The following is a 19667-nucleotide window of genomic DNA, read 5'->3' on the forward strand; positions in this document are numbered from 1 at the left end:
GAAGATTGGAAAAATGAGAATAGACAGAATTGACAGATCCTTCTTATCCCCAGCCTGGAGGCACCCTGGACTCCAAACCGTTCACAGGATTCGGAGAAGGCTCTGGGCTTCAGAGCTGGACAGAGCTGGTCTCTGGAGTTTTTGAAAGAAGTGTCAGAGCCAGGTCTTTGTGTGGTGGTACTTGCTTTGCTGATAATGCAAAAATGTGTTCTCAAGTAATTTGGTAAACACACCTGTAAGAAAAGGGAGTAGGTTGGGATGATTATGGAAATCACCCAGCAAAAGGAGGCCCAACCCATACTCTGACGCTCACCTAAGCAACGTATTGGAAAAATGAAATTACACCTACAAAATCAAGAATGGCAGGTTAAACTGTTAGAATATCTGCAAAGGGCAAATAATGACAGGGAGGGTAAGAGGGTATTCAACACAAAAAGTAAACCAAGAATGGATTATATTCAAGGAATATCTGAAAAATTACTATGACAGCAAAAACCTCCTGGCAGATCTTGAATGAGTATTGCAATGTAAAGATAATTTAATGTAAATTTAATGTTTCTATTTAATTTCTCTCTTTTTTTTTCTTTTTCCAAAAGACTTAAGAAGATAATATGATACTGTGTAATATAACAAGTGTAATTTAGTTTTTTTGAGAACAATTGGAAGTCTATTTTAGGTCTTTTTAAAATTTCTTATATTTTAATTTTTTTGCTATATGGGATGGGATACAAATTGTAATGTAGTATATTGTCGTATTGAGTTTGACCAAACTGTGGGAGGCAGTGGAGGACAGAAGTGCCTGGCGTTCTCTGGTCCATGGGGTCACGAAGAGTCGGATACGACTAAACGACTAAACAACATCAACAACATATTGTCGTATAATTTTGTGAAATATGTTTAATAAAGATTGTTGTGGGTTTTTTTATATAAAAAGTGTTCTCAAGTATTTTGGTAAACACAGCTGTAAGAAAAGGGAGTAGATTGGGGTGATTATGGAACTCGCCCAGCAAAAGGGGGCCCAGCCCAGACTCTCACCTAAGCCAGAAATGAGAACCAGATGGGTGGTGACTTTCCTTACACTAATTGCCAAGTGATAAGCTCACAAAGGTCAACTCCCTTCCCTATCATCAGGGCTGGTCCCCACCCAACCAACGTTCATTCCCTGCCTCAGCACCTCAGTGACTTACATTAATATGTTCCCTTTTCATACTCCTCCCAAAAAGAACAGATTTCCTCATTTTAGGAGTGCTGATCCGCTGTTCTGCAATGCCTTGGAGAGCAGGTGGGGCAGCAGGGATATGTCAATTTCAGTTTCTGACAAGTTCCCCAGTTTTCCATGCTTAAATTAAGCCATCTACATTTCAACACCAGTTTGCATTAAAAAAAAGTCCTCATGAAAAATCAATCAACATTTTATCACAAATTTCTCCTAGACATACATCTTTGTATACAGTCACATATCTATATTTATCTATAGCCAGTGCTTTTTTTTCCTGGGGGTACGCAGGGGTACGCATACCCCATACATTTTTTTCATTTCTTCTCTAGCACAGTGAATCGTCAGTTCTGCTGCTACCCCCAATGGCGGCCTCATTTCCTGAGTCTCAGACAGAAGCTAGCGTTTAATGTGTGAAGCAGTGTGGACTGTGGATGTGTGGTGTTTTACAGAGGAATCGGGAAGATGTTAGTGCACACAACCTTGTGCCAATGTGGAAGTTACTGTGAGCTGTCAACTGTGTAATATGAGGTAAGGCATCTTCTTTGTACTTTTTTCCATATACTGTATTTATTTCCCCCGATTTGAACTATAAAATGGTGGTTTTCTTGAGTCAAAATGAGAGTACCTCTAAACATTTTTTAAAGAAAAAAAGCACTGCTATATCTATCTATAAAAAAATTGTCCAGTAGCACCTTATAGACCAGGGGTGGCCAGCTCTCACGAGGCTGTGATCTACTAGGGCAACCAAAATGGTCAAAGGCCTGGAAACGATGCCTTATGAGGAACGGCTAAGGGAGCTGGGCATGTTTAGCCTGGAGAAGAGGAGGTTAAGGGGTGATATGATAGCCATGTTCAAATATATAAAAGGATGTCACATAGAGGAGGGAGAAAGGTTGTTTTCTGCTGCTCCAGAGAAGTGGACACGGAGCAATGGATCCAAACTACAAGAAAGAAGATTCCACCTAAACATTAGGAAGAACTTCCTGACAGTAAGAGCTGTTTGACAGTGGAATTTGCTGCCAAGGAGTGTGGTGGAGTCTCCTTCTTTGGAGGTCTTTAAGCAGAGGCTTGACAACCATATGTCAGGAGTGCTCTGATGGTGTTTCCTGCTTGGCAGGGGGTTGGACTCGATGGCCCTTGTGGTCTCTTCCAACTCTATGATTCTATGATTCTACTTTCAGAATTAAAAACTGGCAGTGATCTACTCCCATTTCTGGGGGGTTCAGTTCAAAGTGGCTGAGATTTTTTGAGGAAAGGAAAGCCCTTCACAAAAAGATCGCTGTGGATGAAAACAGCAGCACAGAGAAAGCTCTGTCTTCCCTTCCAGAGATCAAACAACAATGGAGGGCAGGGTGAGGGGTTAGTTTTAGTCAGATTTAGTGACGCTAGGGAAAGGGAGCCAGAGATCAACCATGATCTACCAAAACCTTGCAGTTGACCTGTTGGACATCCCTGTTATAGACCAACTAAGTTTGTTCTGATATCAGCTTTCGTGTGGGTGCATGCACACAGAAGCTTATACCAGAACAAACTTAGTTGGTCTATAAGGTGCTACCGGACAATTTATTTATTTGTTTGTTTATTTACTATTTTGACTGTGTCAGACCAACACGGCTACCTACCTGAATCAATATCTATCAATATCATCTATATCTAGCCTTCTGAGTTGGGGGGATTCAATTGTTGAAGTATCTAGACCAGCTTATTGGTGATGTAATGGGTCACAGCATGTTCATTAGTATAGCAAAGCCTCGTGCGACAGGGCAAATGGTGGGCCCTCCTAATGTGTAGCCCCCCCCCCAACCTGGCTGGTAGACAGTAAGACAAAGGGAGACCAAAGTGTGTGAGAGATGGGTAGAAGCAGGAAGAAGCCATAGTAAGAGCCGTGCTTGTTTTCTGCTGGAATCCAATGTTTGGTTTGTGTTTGAAACCATTGGCACGTGCGATCAGGCAGAATTCGGCAATGCTTCTGAATTCCAGTTACTGGAAACCATGGGAGGGGAGACTTGCTCTTGTCCTTGAATCCTGCTGGTGGGTTTTCCATAGGTATCTACTACCCGTGTCCACTGTTGTTGTCTGTGCTCTGGTCACCTCAAGGTTAGATTACTGCAATGCGTTTTACGTAGTGCTGCCTCTGAAGACAGAATCTTCAGCTGGTGCAGAATTCAGCGGCCAGGTTGCTCACCGGAGCATATTGCACTGATCCTGCTCCGACTGCACTGGCTACCAATTAGTTTCCGGGCCCAATTCCAAGTGCTGGTTTTGACCTATAAAGCCTTAAATGGCTCAGGACCGCAATACCCCAAGGAACACCTCTTTCTATATGAACGTACCTGGACCCTGAGATCATCTTCTTCATGTGCCTCCTCCTTGAGAGGTCTCGAGGGTGGCAACTCGAGAACGGGGCCTTCTCTGCAGTGGCTCCCCGTCTGTGGAATGCTCTCCCTAGGGAAGTTTGCCGGGCGCCTTTATTACACACCTTTAGGCGCCAGGCAAAAACGTTCCTTTGTAACTGGGCCTTTGGTTGATTTGATCGACATTCTATACCCTTTTAAAATGTGGCTCTTTTTTGGGGGGGTTGTTATTGGGTTATTGTTTTTATTTTTATTTTATATATTGTGATCTTTTCTGTGAACCACCCTTAGACCTCCAGCTATAAGGCGATATATGAATTCAATAAATAATAAAATAAAATAAATAACTGATTGGTCACTGTGAGAACAGGATGCTGGACTGATTGGGACCATTGAGCTGATCCAGCAGAATCTTCTTATGTTCTTATGTAGAAGAAGAAGAAGAGTTTGGATTTGATATCCCGCTTTATCACTACCTGAAGGAGTCTCAAAGCGGCTAATATTCTCCCTTCCCTTCCTCCCCCACAACAAACACTCTGTGAGGTGAGTGAGGCTGAGAGATCAGAGAAGTGTGACTAGCCCTAGGTCACCCAGCAGCTGCATGTGGAGGAGCGGGGATGTGAACCCAGTTCACCAGATTACGAGTCTACCACTCTTAACCACTACACCACATTGGCAGAAATTTGCTTATGGTCACAAGCAAGCAGAATTTAAATTAGTTTTATACATTGATGATTTATTTTTTTTACAGTTTATTAGTACGCCTGCAGCACCAATACTTAAATTAATAAAAATAACTAATACTGTGCATAGAATTTCAAGCCATACAGTTAATTGGACAAAATCTGGAATAATGGCATTGGGCAATTGTTTATCACCTAACTATAACAAGCAAGGTTTTCTTGGTGCCCACAGGTCATATTTATATATTTTGGTTCTGAGATACATTTTTCAAATGCTTCAAATGAATTTGATTAGGCTGGTACTGGGGATTTCTTGTGGCTTGGAAAGATGGGCGCTACTTAAATATGTCCAGTGCAGAGGAGCATGGCTCCTGTCTCTCCCCCCAAAAAATAACCACAAGGGGGCAGTGTTTGTTGTCACTTGGAACTTCTTGTTCAGGGTTGGGGAACCTGCGGCACTCCAAATGTTGGTGGACTCCCAAAATTGGTCACTTTGGCTGGGGATGATGAGTAATGTAATTCAACGACATCAGAAGGACCATCCTTGTTTCCAACATCCTTTGCCCACTTAATCATTGCTGTTTTGACCATCTCACCCTTTGTTTCCTATGGTAGCAACAATTTATGTACATTATAGAAATTCATATCTCATCATTTTCACATAAGCCAGCTTCAGAATTTGACCTTTGCTCAGCGAATCTATTCTTTAAATCCTTTTTATACATTGCATTTGATTGATGATATTGAAACCAGTTGCCTACTAAGTTTTGTATTTTGTTATATGTTTTAAAGCTTACATTCATTTTCATGGAAACTCCGTATGTCTCTGTATAAAGCCCATTTAGACTGCATATTTGTTTCTTTATGTGCACAAGCCTCTATCAGTCATAGCAGGGTTTTGTAGTTCAAGAGGTTTTGAATCCTCTTCCGCACACCCCAACAAGCTCCTTATCTAATGATTAAGAAAATATTTATGAACTTTGACTTTGTCATACGACAGATATGAGTGCCACCAGCGCTGGATTTAGGTTTGATGAAGCCCTAAGCTGCTGAAGGTAATGGGACCCTTTATATGTCTAGCTGTCCTTTGTCAACAATAAATTGTCACTATTTTTTGTGTTGAATATATGCTATATGGTAATTTATAGACATAACGGGTATCTAAAGCCATTTATTTGCACGTAACAAATAGGAGCCTACACAACACAAAACACTGTTGCTGTATGTAGGTTTTATTTTATTTGTTTTTCATCTTATATTTTGGAAATGTACAACCAGTTTTTCCCCTCTTTTTTTTTGGTGGGGGGGACAAAAGAGTGGGTTTCTAAGCTATAGCTTGTTTAGCTTACATGTAAATCCGGCACTGAGTGCCACCCATATCTTCTGTCAAATCCTTCCAAATTGTATATGGTTCTTGTCCTTATTAGCCATGGTAGGAACAGAATCTCCATTCGTGGAGAGAGCATATCTTTGATGTTGGGGGTAGGCAAAGAGGACGTCTGTTGACATTGTGCTCTGCTTATGGGCTTTCTTAAGGAATCTGGTAGGCTGATGCTGGTCACTAGATCCCCTTTGGCTTGATCCAGTAGGGCTCTCCTGATCCAATGTGTTGAGCCCTAAGTTGTACAAAGTTCTGACTCTGCATACACATACCTGAATAAATCCTATATGCAAACACCCCTACATTCATTATACTCCACCCTCTTGGCAACGAAACCTGATTGCGAGGGCTGAAAACTCAGCGTGTAACAAAAAGAACAGCAGCTAGCAGTGTTGCAATGGGGGACGCACAATTAAATAATCGTTGGTATCCACCCAGTACAGAAAGGGCTGATATATAATATTTTTTACTTCGATTACTTTATTCCCCTCACCCTCTTTTGTACTGTGTCTATTAGACTGTAAACTATTATTTTAAATTAGAAAATGTATTTTTAAATACAACAATGTTGTAGCAAATAAAAAAAGGTAAAGGTAAAGGACCCCTGGCAGTTAAGTCCAGTTTCAGATGACTCTGGGGTTGCAGCGCTCATCTCGCTTTACAGGCCGAGGGAGCCAGTGTTTGTCCGCAGACAGTTTTTCTGGGTCATGTGACCAACATGACTAAGCCGCTTCTGGCGAAACCAGAGCAGCGCATGGAAATGCCATTTACCTTCCTGACGCAGCGATACCTATTTATCTACTTGCACTTTGATGTGCTTTCAAACTGCTAGGTTGGCAGGACATGGGACCGAGCAACAGGAGCTTACCATGTTGCAGGGATTCAAACCGCCGACCTTTTGATCGGCAAGCCCAAGAGGCTCAGTGGCTGAGACCACAGCGCCACCCTCATCCGTGTTGTAGCAAATAAAAACTCTTAAAAATAAATCAACAAAACATTTAACCAATGCGTGCAATCCCTGATTTGCAGCTGGTTCCATTACATCCCTGACCACTGGCCATGCTGGATGCTGAGTCCAACATCCACTGTTGAGCAACAAGCTCTTCACCCCTGAGCTAAGGATCCCAACACTCAGGCTCCAGCACAGAGATCAGCACTTCTGAAATATTCATCTGCAGCAGGAATAGGAAATTTCCGTTCCTCCAAGACATTTCTGGGCCTGAACTCACATCATCCTTGACCATTGGCCAACACTGCCTAGGGGGATCCGGAGTCCAAGAACATTCTCAGGTTACAACTCCCAACATCCCTGGACCAGGTGTGACCTTTGGGCTCAGGGTTTGTTCAAAGCATGTTTTCCAGCTGCACAAATCCCCATCAGGCACCCCACACTTAAAATAAAACCCCAAAGCCACGTGCTTTACACCCTGTGTAAGCAATCTGGAGTTCCCTGGGAAGAGGTGTCAACTGCTAAACCACACTGAAAATTGTAGCTCTATGAAGGGAACAGGGATTTCATAACAGCTCTCAGTACCCTTAACAAATGATGCTTCCCAGGATTCTTTGGGGGAAGTCATTAGTATAGTGCAAGTTTTCAGCCATGAGATCTTTGAACACCTTCTCTTAAGTTCAGCTTTCAGCCTCCTCTGTGAGCTGAACCTTTAAGAGCTGTGAATGATCATAACTGCTCCTTTTGGACAAAGGGAGCAACGCAGAAGTATTTAATAAACCAACCAACAAATGGAAGCTGTAAGGCAACATAGCATTTTAATCCAGATGGGAACTGATCCAAAAAGAAGGAGGTCCTGGAGCCATTTTTGGACCGCATGAAGGAGACTGTAAACAAAACTAGCATCCATTTTGGGCAAAGTGACTGGTGGCAGGAGAGGGTTTGAGAAGAACTTTGAGCAAAGCTTTGAGAGGCATATTTTTATATCTAAAAAATGCTATGCTTTAGAAACAATGCTATGCATTTTTACTCATAAATAAGTTCCACTCTGTTCCATGGGGACTTCCTCCCGGGTAAATGTGAATAGAATGACAGCTTCATTTTTGTACATAGCAAAGCTGTTCCTTTCCTTTCTGACCAAAAAAATGTCCCTATCCATAGTTTTAGTGTGTTTGGGTGTATGAATGAATGCATAGGATTTGTTGTTCGAAGCTTCTGTAGCTACGATTATAAAACTAGAAGAATACTTTCCCCTTTCTACCTACATTTCTACCCCTTTCTACCATACAGCTAAAGACAAGAGGAATTTGATTAGAAACCTCAAAGGCTTTCCAGATGTTCAAGCTGAATACACGTGGTTTGGGTAGAGGCCAGACTCGCCCCTCCAACCTACACCCATTGATTTTACAGTCTGAGTAGAACCCCTATTTGAAGAGCTTGAAATATACTGGTCCCTCTCCAGGTCAATGTGAACCTGCTTTCCCAGAGTTCCAGATCATGTGGATCAGGGTTCTAGATTACAAGGCCAGGATTCAAGATTGCATGGATCAGGATTCTGGGTTGCATGGAAGAGCCTACATATGCACAGTTCTTCCCACACCGATAAATGTTTAGGTATATGTAGGAGTGGAGTGTGCTACCACAAGCCAACTTTCCCCACCAAATGCACACAACTTATATAATTTGAGGGTATGGAAAGAGCTCTGAATGTCTATTAGAACTGATAGACTACAGGGCCTGATGTCGTGTTCTAATGCACTCTTACTACAAAATGATTCCCCACCCACCCCGGGCCATTCTACTTGCAAACAAGGGCTTAGATCAAGATGTTGAGTTTCCTTCCAGATAGTGGCTGCATGGGTCCCTACTTAGCATAGCATGACTTATAGGTTTTGGAGGCTGTGTACTGGTACATATTACGAGGTGGGAAGCATCTGGAGGAGGAGGGGAAGCCACGTTGCGCTCCGAATTTTGGACCACACGACATGGGGTGCTTGGGCATTCCTGACTGCATGAGCATAGGAAAAGGACCTGGAAAAGGACCTGGAAAAGGACCCGGCAGGTTGCATCTCTCAGGGTGGTGCTGCAGAGGGTCTTTAGTGTTGCAGGTCTCATGACAGGGTTTGGTGCTTGGGGACATGCGCGGGGACAAACTTTTCTCAGCGCATGCAGCATCGCAAACCTCAGCACACTTGGCCTCGGCAGGCACCGGGGATTTCGGGGTGCACGGTTCAGGACACTGAATCTTGCACTTCAGATCACAGGGTTCCGGGCACCTTCCTGCAAAGGGTGGGTGGTTCTTGATGCATGTCGAATGTTTCATCGCAAAGCACTGAGGTCCTGGGTTGACACACGGCCCTGAAGTTGGGAAGCTGTGCTGGATCCTGCAATGGTGGCTGTAGAAGGCCATAATTCTGCAATGCTGGGGATACTGGAAGGAAATATTTTGGGATAAAGGGTCAAAGCTGTGAACCAACACTGTCCAAGCATTAGGAAATTGACTGTTCCACACCTTCAAGAAACTTCTGCAAGGGAAATGGTTTGGGGCTCAATAATAATAATAATAATAATAATAATAATAATAATAATTTATTATTTATACCCCGCCCATCTGGCTGAGTTTCCCCAGCCACTCTGGGCGGCTCCCAATAGTGTTAAAAACAATAGAGCATTAAATATTAAAAACTTCCCTAAATAGGGCTGCCTTCAGGTGTCTTTTAAAGATAGGATAGCTGCTTATTTCCTTCACATCTGAAGGGAGGGTGTTCCACACGGCGGGTGCCACTACCGAGAAGGCCCTCTGTCTGGTTCCCTGTAACCTCACTTCTTGCAATGAGGGAACCACCAGAAGGCCCTGGGCAGTGGATCTCAGTGTCCGGGCTGAACGATGGGAGTGGAGACGCTCCTTCAGGTATACAGGACCAAGGCCGTCCATGCATAACCCTGATCCCACTGAACACACAGAAGAAACCTGCATTGGTCCCAAGGCATCTGGAAGTGATGCCTCCAATGATCCTGTCTTGAGCCCCACCTTGATCCTGGCTTCTCTTCCAATCATCTCTGGACCTCAGGAGCAAAGGTTGCTCCCAAGGATCTGTGTGAAAGATATTAAATGTCACTGCTTTTCATTGCACTAATTTGACGCTGGTGATGTCACAACAGCAGTGGTCACTGTACCAATGCCCAAACTCATCTCAGGTCTATCTGCATGCCCAGTACCCAATACAGCAGAAAGAAAGTAGAGGGACCATGGGTGCCATGCTCAAAGCAGCAGATCAAGGATGAATAGAAACAGGCTTTTCAGATAACAAACAAGGATTTTCTCAATGACATTAATGCAGGGGACTCACTTTCACAACATCATCATCATCATTCACATTAGGCAATTTAAGAACACAAAGTAACCCAAGGAGAGTTCTGCTGGATCAGATCCCAGGTTTATCCAGTTCAGCATCCTCTTCCCCACAATACCCAACTAGATGTCCATAGGAAACCCACAACGAATTAAGGCAACAACCTTCCTCTCTCCTATGTCCCTGACACCTGATGTTTACAAGAAGGCTGGCTCTGAATTTGTGGGCTCCCTTTAGCTGCTGTGGCTAAGAACTGTTGATGGACCCATCAAAAGACACAAGAAGACCACTGATGGATCAGAATAATAACTAGTCAATTACCCTTTCTTAAAACAGTGGCCAACAAGTGCAAAGCCCACAAGCAGATCATGACAGCAACATCCCTCCTCTGATTGTCTCCACATCACCAAGTACAGTGGTACCTCAGGTTAAGAACTTAATTCGTTCTGGAGGTCTGTTCTTAACCTGAAACTGTTCTTAACCTGAAGCACCACTTTAGCTAATGGGGCCTCCTGCTGCCACTGTGCCGTCACTGCACAATTTCTGTTCTCATCCTGAAGCAAAGTTCCTAACCCGAGGTAATATTTCTGGGTTAGCGGACTCTGTAACCTAAAGCGTATGTAACCCGAGGTACCACTGTACCCAGAAGTAGATGGAGGCTCGGAAAATAGCAACTCAAATGACTAATGTGATGGAATAGAACAGCTCTATGAGGAACGGTTGTAGTATTTGGGACTCTAATCTAAAAAGGCAAGAAATAGGTGACTTTATAGAAGTTTAGACATGGTATGGAGAAAGTGGATAAAGAAAAGTCTCTCTCTCTCTCTCTCTCTCTCTCTCTCTCTCTCTCTCTCTCATAACATTAGAATTCAGGAATGCTGGAAGATTTGAGACAGATAAAAGAAAGGACCTCTTCATGCAGTGCATAGTTAAGCTATAGAACTCACTCCCCAAAGAGGATGACTTTAAAGGAAGACTGGACAGTTTCATGGAGGGTAAGGCTATCAATGGTTACTAGCTATGATGGCTATGCTCTGCCTCTCAGCATGCTCCATGCATTGTAACCATGCGTGGTTGGAGGCAGTAATGCTTATAAATATCAGTCGCTGGAAGCCAGAGGAAGCAGGAGTGCTCTTGTGCCCAGGTCCTGCTTGCAGGTTTCCCATTGAGGTATCTGGTTGGCCACTATGAGAACAAGATGCTGGACTAGATGGACCATTGGTCTGCTCCAGCAGAGCTCTCTCTCTCTGTATATCCCATACTACAAAACATCCCCACACAATTCACCCTTTCCTTCTAGGTTAGGGGCTCCAAACCCTCAATTAATTTTGTTTCCAACCTCTGCACCTCTTCCAGGTCTCCCACCACCAGAATGCACTTACCTTGTTCTCTTGGTAGAACACGATGAGCGTATCTTCTGAGATCAATGTGAAAGCTGGAGCAGTTATATATATGCTTTCTCAGTTAAAGCCAAGGCCAGCCTGAGCCACCTTTGGGGACTTGAGGTACTAATTACAGATTCTCTAAAAATACTCTTACTAGCATCTTTTCTTTTTCTGGCCTATGATTTGGGGCTTGCGTTGCATTCAAGCACACAGCCCCCTATAAAAATGTGACGCCCGTTTAGCAAAGCACAGTAGTTCCTTTGATTTTTCTTTTAGGGAAGATGTTTTATAGAATACAGTCACTATTTTATGGGCTTCACAAGGAGGCTTGCACAGATCCTGCAACCTTTTCCTCTCTTTCACATAGGCATATCTTTCAGCTCCATCTGCGATTAGCACAGTTCTGTACTGGTTTTGCAATCTTTTAAGAGTAAACATAAAAAGAGCACCATCACGAAAAAGCATTTAGTGTGCATTTTCCAACTCCTCACCCAGGGCGGGTTACAACAACTAAGACACAGCACAGTGTTAAAAACATTTTAAAACAACTCACAGTCATAGAACTATACATACTTTTGTATGTGATTTTACGCAAGTTATTTCCCTTGATATGATGCCTTTTTGTATGTTACTTTTACGACGATATGCATTTTCACATGCAATTTCCCATATGTGTCATTGTCGTCATCCCTGTCCTGTATTCAGATTAGATCAGGGGTCGGCAACCTAAGGCCCATGGGCCACAAGCGGCTCATGGACCCCTGCTGCCTGCTCAGGGACCCCCACTGCCTGCTCGGTTGGCTCCCGTGCGCTGCACTAAACTGGCACAGAGCAGAGTGAGGACCGCCTTCCACAATGCTGGCCAGCTTCCCATTGGCTGCAGGAAGCTCCTGCAGCCAATGGGAAGCTATGCACGCCACCTCTGTGCTGGAAGGAGCACCGAAAATAGTGTTTGCGCATGCGTGCGTGCGTACTCTGGCCCTCCGCACCATCTGTGGGACCGTGAACCGGCCCAAGCCACGAAAACTTTGCCGACCCCTGGATTAGACCCTTCCTAAGAATGTGTCCCCTTCAGTGGATAAATGGGCATCTCCTTGCAATCAAAGTCATGTGTGACAGGGACCATTTGGTGACCTGCTTTCTGTGAGTATATACAACCAAACTAATGATTTTAAAACACTTTTAGGAGCCGCTCATAAACCCCTGGCAGTAATTGGAATGTGGATGCGATGTGTGCTTTGGAAACATTTACAAGTGCTTTGGATGCCTTTTAAAGCTATGCAACACCAAGATCTCCAGCAAAGGGAGTTTGCTCACTGGCACACATAAATTTAGAGTTGACTGGACCTTTCCATTTGGCTTTCTCCCTGTTTATAATTTGTCCAGGTGGTCTTGTAGTAAGGTTAAGGCTTACTGGGAAATGATATACAATGAAATGAAAAGGATGTCTAAAATGATGTTTGTAAAAATAAAATGAAATAAATAACACCAGAAGCCTTTCTCTTGGGAATTATAGGGACAGAGCTACCTAAATTGTATAGAAACTTATTCATGTATGCAACCACACCGGCAAGAATGCTACTTGCCCAAAAATATAAAGAAGAACAGATACAAAAACTTACGGAATATGCAGAAATGGCGAAACTTGCCGGTAGAACACGAAATCAAGATAACAAACTTTTTATAAAAGAATGAAATTGTTTATTGAATATTTACAGATAAATTGTAAACAGATAAAAACACTGGCAGGATTATTGTAGTAGCCTGCAGTTACATAAGAATATATATTTAAAGAAGATAAATAAATGTGTAAGGTAAGATAATTTGGATATGCAGTAGATATTAAAAATGAATTTAAGAGGGGAAAGGAAGTCAAGTTTTAAAATGTCAAAATGATTGTAAAATGTATATGGAATGTATATATCTGAAAAGTATAAATAAAATTTAAATAATAACAATAATAATAATTTGTCCAGTCTTAAGTTCAGTCCACCCCATTTCCACATCAATATGTGACCATTTACCCAAAGAAATCTGTTCGCAGGAAAGTACTGTTATGTGTTTAGGGGACCAGTCTGGATGGTGCCAGGTAGGGCTGGGAAAGATCCCCAGCCCAAAACCTTTGAAAGCTGCTCCCAGTTGGTACTGGGCTAGATGAACCAATGGTTTCACCCAGCACTAGTTATTATTTTTGGCAGGAATGGGGAGCCTATGTCCATCCAGATGTTGCTGGAGTCCAGGTCTCATCATCCCTGATCATGTCGGCTGCAGCTGATAGGAGCTGGGTGCCTAAAGACCCAGTGCTAGAGCACCTGCTTTCCATACAGTAGGTCCCACGTCTTCAGAATCTCCTGGCAGGTCTGAAACCCTGGTGAGAAACTGCCAGTCAGTGTAGGCCATACTGACCTGGAGAACCAGTAGCCTGATTAGGTATAAGTCAATTTCCTATGTTCCTAATGTCTGGAGGACACCATGTACCCTACATCTTGCACAAGGGTTGATTTAAAGGGATGCTCCTAGGACATCCTTCTTCAACCTGTTGCCCTCCAGATATTTCTGGATTCCAACTCCCACCATCCCAGGCCATTGGCTATGCTGCCTGGGTTGATGGAGATGGGGGAGGACCCAAACTCAACCAATGAGGACTGAACATACTTAATTACATGACCAGGCACGACAGCCCCAGCCCCCGGGGATCATAAGAAAGGAATAAAGACTCTGACAACGTTATGGAATTAAAAATTAGGCCACAACTTTATTAAACTTCTGAATGTAGGAAGACTTTGGCTTAGGCATCGGGAGTGTATCCCTCCCAGCCCCCCCCCCAGCTGGGGGACCTGGGGCACATCAGGGTAAATGCGATATGGGGGTGCTCTGCGAGACGTAAGTGTAGCAGGCAGCCCAGCCCATATCCCCACATGCAGGGTAGTTCACTGACGACCTTTCAGTGTATGGTCAGTGACAGCCATTATATAGCCCCTTTAAGAGGGGAACCCTGGAATCGCCGCTGCAGGGGGGTGAATCACCACTTCACACACACACCCATATAGGGAAGAAAAGACTAAAGGATTCCACCCAAGGCCATAACCACCAAAGTTGTGATGAATTGCTACGGGGAAGACAAAACCTGCCAATGCAGGAAAATTTCTTCCTGGTCCTTCAACAGCAATCAGTCAAAGACGGTAGCAGCGCCTGCTAAACAGGAAGAAAAAGTTTATCTGCAACAAGAAAGCATTAAACAAAGGGAGGGTAGGGAGGGTGAATCTCCAGAGCCAACTGCCTGGCTATTGTCAGCTCCACCCCCTATTTAAAAATGGGGCTGGCCCCACCTCCCAGCAAGAAACTTGATTACAGTGGTACCTCGGGTTAAGAACTTAATTTGTTCCGGAGGTCCGTTTTTAACCTGAAACTGTTCTTAACTAGAGGCGTGCTTTCGCTAATGGGGCCTCCTGCTGCTGCTGTGCCAGTGGTGTGTGATTTTTGTTCTTATCCCAGGGCAAAGTTCTTAACCTGGAGCAACCACTTCCTGGTTAGCTGAGTTTGTAACCCAAAGCGTCTGTAACCCAAAGCGTCAGTAACCCGAGGTACCACTGAACTTAGGCTGGGCGTGAACCTTCAAATACAATGGTACCTCGGGTTACATACGCTTCAGGTTACATATGCTTCAGGTTACAGCCTCCGCTAACCCAAAAATAGTATCTCAGGTTCAGAACTTTGCTTCAGGATGAGAACAGAAATCGTGCTCCAGCGGCGCGGCAGCAGCAGGAGGCCCCATTAGCTAAAGTGGTGCTTCAGGTTAAGAAAAGTTTCAGGTTAAGAATGGACATCTGGAACGAAATAAGTACTTAACCTGAGGTACCACTGTAATAACACTGAGAGGCAAGCCAGCCCCCTCTGTACTAGTAAGTTCCCTGGGAACTGTAGCACCACACCCGATCCCACAAAGGGCACCCACATTTTAAAGTGTGAGTGCTCATTACCATGAAATACTGAATGTATGTTACAGGGAAAGGGGTGGTGATTGAATGGAGCTTCCTGCAATAGGACATGCCTGGCTGTGACCATGAGAGTGGAGCCTTCCGAACTGCTGGTCCAATTTCTCACCATATTCTCTTGGGACTATTTTGTACGGCCGTCGGTAGGTGTCAGCATTGCCTGCTGCCACAGAGACCTCACCTGTTTGCTTTGGCTCTTTGGAAAACGCCAGGGAGAGGTTTGTTTTTTGTGTGCTCCACCCACATCCTGCAGCTGTGCATCTAGAGAGGCTTTCACTCACCAGACCAGTGTAGCAACCTGGGCTAGACAGGTATGGCAGTTCCAGCCTCATTGTCTACATTCTGTGGGAATCCCCATGAACATAATGTAAGAACAGCTGGATCAGGCCAAGGGCCCATCTCCAGGATCTTGTTCTCACATTGGCCAACCAGATGCCCGTGCGAATCCCTCAAGCAGGACCTAAACACAAGAGCACTCTTTTCACCTGTATGTTCAACCAAGTGGTATTCACAAGCATCACTGCCTCCAGCCATGGAAGTAGAGCGTACCCAGAATGACTATTAGCTGTTGATAGCCTTATGATCCACCATTGAAGGAATGGGGTTTCTTCTGTGCAGTCAGTTTAAAACTGACTCAACCCCCCCTTTCTTCTTAGCATTTCTAAAAATGCTTTAACTTGAGCTGTTGAGCAAATGCATAACAAGAACACAGCTGCATAAACAAGGCTCTCTCCTTTATCAGTCTGTGACGATAAGGCTGGCCTTGTCCACTCTAAAGTGGAACAGAGATGACACTCTATGTCTTATCTTACCACAACCCTGACGCACAGACCTAAGTCCGGGAACAAAGCCAGAGTGCGTTTTTGGAGATGATGACCTCTTCCTCCAAGATAAGAGTAGAAAGAGGAAGATCCTCTTATGGTTGAGAATACCAGAGCAGGAACATATGTGATGTCAACCTGCGTACATAGGCTGATGTGGTTGGGTTCCTAGGGAAGGAGGGAGAGGGTGCCTGGAGGATATATATACTGCATGAAACTTCTCATTTCTTTGGACTTGCTGTGGACTTGATCACGCAAGTGCCTTCTGCTATCGGGAGAGCAGAATAAACTCTTTCTTTGAATCAACCTCGGTGTCATTTGACTTCCTTCCTCCTGTCCAGGAGCAATGCAGACCCAATCGGTGAACTCCAGTAAGGCTACACCATGAATTTGTCTAAGCCTTCTTTAAATCCATCCATATTTGTGGCCAAGTTTGTGGCCCCTGTGGGAGCCACTTCCATAGTTTCACTGTGCGTTGTGTGAAGAAGTGCTTTCTGTTTCGTGTCCTGAGTCTTCTGGAGAGAAAAACTTTTATCTACCTACTTTCTCCAACCCATGCTTAATTTTACAGACTTTTATCAGAACAGCCTTTACTCACATATTCTCTAAGTCATATTCTTCAGTTTCACCTCATGAGGGCAGACAAGGATTATATCTCTTAGCTCAAAATGGTAGCAACGAAACAGGCAATCCCAGATAATTGTCCAACTCCTACAGAATAGTTATCCAATGTTGGTTTTTTTGACTACGTGCCATTCTGTGCAGCCTCACACAGAGTCAATTAAGTGTTGGCCGAAAGCCAAGGATGACTGAGCAGAGAGGAATTATTCCACAATATTTCTCATATTAAGCTCATATTTCATTTTCGTTGTGGCGACAGTGGTGGAGCTTCATGCTCCAGCACTGGGGGGTGGAGAGCAGGTGGTGGCAGGGCTGGCGCGCATCCTGGAGGCGTAGCATACTGCCTGCGGGGGCATGGCGCCCAGTGCAGGCGGGGGGGCAGCAGCGATGGCACTCCACTGGGATCGTGCTGCCGGGGGTGGCACGCTCCCCCTCACTCCTCTTCCTCCCCCAGTGGGTGGAGAAACTGATGCTACTCTAGATGTTTGTGGCACTCAATCCCACTCCAGAACATAAATCATCTGTATCAAAACTTACATCTTCCTAATATTTATATGGGGCAACGGAGTTTGCTGTCTTAAACAAAGTCAAATCATTGTTCCATCTAACCTCAATAATCCCTACATTGACTAGTAGTGGCTATCCAGGGTTTCAGGCAGGGGACATTGACAACCCTACCTAAAGAAACTGAGATGGAATGTGGGAGTTTTCTGCATGCAAAGTATGTGCTTTACCATTAGGTTAGGGATGTTCCCCTAAAACATAAGTTGGGAAACTTGTGTCCTTTCAATTCACTTTCCCAAATATGCCTGGGGATTTTGGAAACTGGACTTGAGACCTGCATGCAAAGCAGATGTTTTAGCACAGAGATACAACCTTTTCCCAAGAACAGAAGGAACATAAGAGCTACTTGTACAAAGGCAAGACATGGTTCCATATAGCTCAGTATTGTCTACACTGTCTGGAAGATGCTATCCAGGGTTACTGGCAGAACGACTCACCTAGCATAATGTGGAGTATTTGGGGTTGAACCCTGAGATGTTCTGCATGAAAAGCAGATGCACTGTCACTGAACTGCTGCCCTTCCTCAACAATTGTGCTTGCCTTAATGTTGGAGCACCTCAAAAATTGCTATCAATTCCTTTCTGAGGAAATTTCATGGAAATGTGCACCCAACATTGCATTCATCGTCTACGTGGTATGACGATACAATTGATAAAAAGTATGTTAAAAATGAAGCAGAGAGAAAAAAATCATTTGCTGTGCTGAAGAGTTTAATGACAGAAAAGAAGAGATGAGTACAATCTATTGAGATGTCTGTAGGAAGCAACCATCCCCTTCCACAGTGGAGAGGGTTATGGCTTTACAATGAAGATATCTGAAAGTAAAGAGTGAATGATAAGAGCAGGAAAAGATACAAGGAAAATGTTGGAATAGAGGCAGAGAAAGACATTGCCAGGCAAAGTAGACACAGAGGCTGAGGACCCAGCAATCCCACCAAGATGGCAAGAGTGGAAGGTGCTCAACCCTCTGAGAAGACAACCCTATTTTGCCCAGTAATGTTGCTTGGTCTTCTTGCATGTTCAGTGATCCAGAGATGATTCTTCATAATGGCTTAACATGGACCACAGCATGGTTCACAGCATGAGCTGGAGACCCTACCACAGTGGGCAGTACTGGACAGGCAAGCTGCTGGCATGATCACATCATAGCCTGGGTAGCTCATGTCGACTCTCATGCCTGGACCAGAGCCCCCATGTCCACCCCCAGAAGATCCACAGCAGGAGGGTGGGCAGCATTCGGAAGCACACACACAGCGGCAAGACACTTGGGAGTTGCCGTGGGAGACAAGACGGGGTCCTGGAACAATCAGGGAGCAACCACCGGGTTGGACATGCACAGCTGTGGTGTTGCCAGTGTCAACCAACACTCCGTCACTGCCGGAACCAGATCCGCCACCACATCCAGAACCGCACGAAGTTCCACAACAGGCCATCTTGAGTGAGAGAGAGGGATCTGAAACACACAACAGAACAACATTGAACATACAGGAGGGGATTGGATGGATGGACCTCAGGCATAATCCCAGGCAATCCATGGGTACATATACACAGTGTATGTGTGTGCATGACCTTTCCCTCTCAAATAGTCCTGCCATACTTGTCTGATAATTAAACAATGGAGCTGAGAAATCAACGTACAGTGGTACCTTGGGTTAAGAACTCTGGAGGTCCATTCTTAACCTGAAACTGTTCTTAACCTGAAGCACCACTTTAGTTAATGGGGCCTCCTGCTGCTGCTGCGCCGGAGCACGATTTCTGTTCTCATCCTGAAGCAAAGTTCTTAACCCGAAGTAATATTTCTGGGTTAGCGGAGTCTGTAACCTAAAGCGTATGTAACCCGAGGTACCATTGTACATCACTGAAGCAAGAAGGATTGCCTGCCAACCTTGCTACTCCTGGGAGATCTTTCAGCTTCTGGGAGTCGAACCCTCATAGAAGATGCACAAATGCAACAAGTACAGCTCCCCTCCACAATGTGGAAAGCTCACAGAAACAGAACACCTAGCTATGCCGAACCATATAGCATATGAAAACTGAACAGATTGTCTTTGATCATACTCACTTGAGTTCAGTAGTTGCAGAGATGCTGTTGGAAGTCAGCAAATGTTGATGGTGGCACTTCATACTGCAGGCCTTTATATACGGTTCTAACTGGTCACATGGCATTGTTATTTGAACATGACAAAGGTTTTAAATTAGTTCCTTGCAGAGATTGGCTTCAAGCCTTGCATCTAAAACACATCTAATTGCTTTACTCACTGCTTATGATCTATTCTCAGGTTATTATACCCCATAAAAACCTTCCTTCTTGTACAATGATGGCTGTATTCTTGGTTGACTACT

Source organism: Podarcis raffonei, chromosome 16 (assembly GCF_027172205.1).
Source record: "Podarcis raffonei isolate rPodRaf1 chromosome 16, rPodRaf1.pri, whole genome shotgun sequence".
In the NCBI taxonomy this organism is placed as follows: Eukaryota; Metazoa; Chordata; class Lepidosauria; order Squamata; family Lacertidae; genus Podarcis; species Podarcis raffonei.